General features: G+C 27.7%; 1 long non-coding RNA gene across 1 annotated transcript; it reads left to right on the top strand.

The window, feature by feature from the left end:
• Positions 1-263: 263 nt before the first annotated feature.
• On the top strand, positions 264-2,650 carry LOC129921763 (uncharacterized). The gene is made up of 4 exons (XR_008773726.1): positions 264-803; positions 1,222-1,321; positions 1,729-1,839; positions 2,501-2,650. It is a non-coding gene; the product is annotated as an uncharacterized LOC129921763 (long non-coding RNA).
• Positions 2,651-3,200: the final 550 nt, after the last annotated feature.

Here is a 3,200-nt window from a genome sequence, read left to right as displayed (position 1 = left end):
TAATAATTATTATACTCATAGTACTCATACTCATATATAGATTTTAGTTCTATTCTAATTCAAATATTTTGAGGTTAGAAAAAATTGACCTAGACTTATAAGATATACTAAGACTTAGTAAACTTAGATCTAGATCTAGATCTAATAAAAGATAGTCTAGAATAGTCTAGATTCTAAAATCTAGTTGTTATTAGAAAATTTAGTAGATATAGAATAATATTTAATTAATATATTGTTAATACAGACTAATCTTTAATTTTTTTATACTATAGGCGATAGGTCATTTAGATTAAATAATTCTAGATCTAGTAACTAGTTATAGTCATAGACCTATAGTATAGACTTATAATCTTATAATATAGATATTTACTTTGTAGAGACTAATGTACAATATTAGGCCTACACTCCAGATCTTGAAAATCTAGTCTAGAGTTTAGAATGTTTAAATTTATACAAATAGAATCTAAATAAAATCAAACGTTTATATTGGTTTTAAAATCAGATATTGAGATATGTCTAGAAAAATATGTATATATATAGTATATCTATATTAGGGGCCTATATATAATAGACTAACGCCACTAACGGCTAACCCTATAGCTGCTATAGACTATAGCCCTATATTGACATTGTTTTTTTTTTTTTTAAATGTTCCTTCAGAGTTGAAAATATCTACTTGGTAGTCTAAACCTCAAAGGAGCTTAGGGAAGTGATGGCAGTTGCAGGGTATGAACCAGACGACCATGCAGAGACCAACGAGGCGACCAAACAGTCCATCGTGCATACCACATAACCAGGTCCAGGTAGCGTTACATCTTTATTCACCAATACTCAATATATGTTAGATTTTATTTTTTGTAAATTTTAAAAGACTCTAGGCTCTATGTAATAGAATTAAATAGATCTATACAGATCTAGAAATTCTAGATCTATAAACTAGACATAGATCTAGATTATATTTAGAGCTAGCTAGAATATCTAGAGGTCTTAATAGTCTTAATACTAATTATTATATTACACATTTTTCTACAATTTGATCTAGGATTCATTCTATAGGCTTAGCTAAGGCTTAGGCTTTTTAAAATTTCATTGTGTGGATACTGTTAAAGAAAAAATACAGAGTCTCATCATTAGGCTATAGCAACAATTTTTCTTATACACCATACCATAAACATTTCAGGATTTCTCTTTATTGTAATTTTATTTTTTATTTTTTTTTAGAATGCCAGTTTTCTTTAAGGGCAGCTGACAATAAGAATTGTCTATGTATGCACTACAGATGCTGTTCAATATCTTTTCATGAGGAAGCCTGCTCAAAAAGGTACGAAGAATAAATTTTTCTTTAAGATTACTGATCAGTGACACCCTATCCCCCCAAACCAAATGAAAATTTTAATGAGATCAAATCGATTAAATAAAGAAAATGTAAAATAAATGTTAATCTTGTGAAACAATGTTCGAGAGCAATATCTTCAGCTTTTTGTAATTTCACTGAGATTTAAGTTCATTATTAATTTGCATAAAAAATTATAATGAACATTTATACAATGAAAATAGGGCCTACATAGAATTGTTTTTGACCTAATGTCATTATATAGCAACAATCCTTCTTGTATACCTTACCTTAAACATTTTGTGTTTTGCCTCTATTGTAATATTATTTTTTTTTGCATTCTTTAAACATTTTTTATGTTTTTATTTATTTATTTTTTTATTTTTTTTTAACAGATCGCCACATTTTCTTTAGGGGAAGTTGACATTAATCTTTTAGGTTAATAATAACCTATGCATGCAGTACAGATGCTGTTCATCTTTTCATAAGCAAGCCTGCTCAAGAAGGTAAGAATTAAATTTTGCTTTTAGATTACTGATCAGCAATCTGAAAGTAAATTGTTAATGGGATGGAATTTATTAAATGTAAATAAAGAAATGCTATCCTAATTTTGAAATATGCTGGTTGTGTTTTTTTTTTTGTTATGTTTTTTTTAAGTTTCACTGTGATAATTATTTATTTTAATTCTAGAATAACTTTTCAGCCAACTTATTTTTAAAATTACCATAGAACTCTAATTACAACAGAATATAGTTGTATTAATAAGAGCCTGTGATAAAGTTAATATAAATAAATTGGACAAAATATAATATTGAATGAATTGAAGCCTAGCTCGATCTAGTCTGCCATTGCACTTTTAGCATAGTCAAATACCAGTGCCACATTTGCTGACACCAATTCATAACATTTAATTTAAGGAGAAGATTGAACTCCAAATTTTGAAATACCATTAATTTTTGTGTTGCTTAATAGGCTTTAGAAGCAACCTAATTTTTGAGCACCGTTTATCATCAAGGGCTGGAAATATAACCGTTAAATAGTATGTCCACATAGATAAATGTAAGGTCTTCTGATGTTTAATTGTTAGATTCTTTTTATTATTAATACAGCTTGAAGGTAGTTTTATTACATGACTATAATATTTATTTGTTTGTTTGTTTGTTCCAGCTGCTGCATGGAAGTCAAAATATGAATTATTGCCACCAGTCTTGAAGTCAGCTTGTAAAGAATGCTAAGAATTGAATGAAAATGCTGTCTTGATATCTTGTTTGTACTGTTATATTTGTCTTTTGTGTTGGTTAATTATTCCATGAATAAAAAAAAAAAAAAAGTTAATTGTGTAACTTTGATTTAAGAATAAATGATCAGAGCATGCAAGTCTTATATAGTACGTTACCAAAAATTGTATTGTTTGATAGTGTTCAAACCCAAAAATGTAATTTAACTTGTCCATTACTTTATAAATATGTTGACATTATAGCTAGATGTATATAGAAATCATGCACTGATTCAATTATTATAATTTCCAAACAATTATGTCAAATAATTCTATTCAAATAATTCTATTGCTAGATCTAAATCATCAGTGTGAAAGTAGACCTATGTAAAAGGTTAAAAATCTCATACTAAACCATTGAGCTGCATTTGAACAAAAAGGGCATTATAAACAAAAAATCACTAATGAATTTGTTTTAAACTACAGTATTGAAAAACATTAAAGATTATTCCTAATTAAGCCATAATAAAATTTAATGACTGAACCATCGGAGACAGTATTTGCATAATACCTAATTGAGCCCTAATAAATATTTCAGTTACTAAACCATTAGGGCCAGCATTGGACCGATAATGGCACAATAAGGGTTAT

Source organism: Biomphalaria glabrata, chromosome 11 (genome assembly GCF_947242115.1).
Source record: "Biomphalaria glabrata chromosome 11, xgBioGlab47.1, whole genome shotgun sequence".
In the NCBI taxonomy this organism is placed as follows: domain Eukaryota; kingdom Metazoa; phylum Mollusca; class Gastropoda; family Planorbidae; genus Biomphalaria; species Biomphalaria glabrata.
The sequence above is the reverse complement of the archived record's forward strand: the minus strand, read 5'-3'. Positions and strand labels throughout refer to the sequence as shown.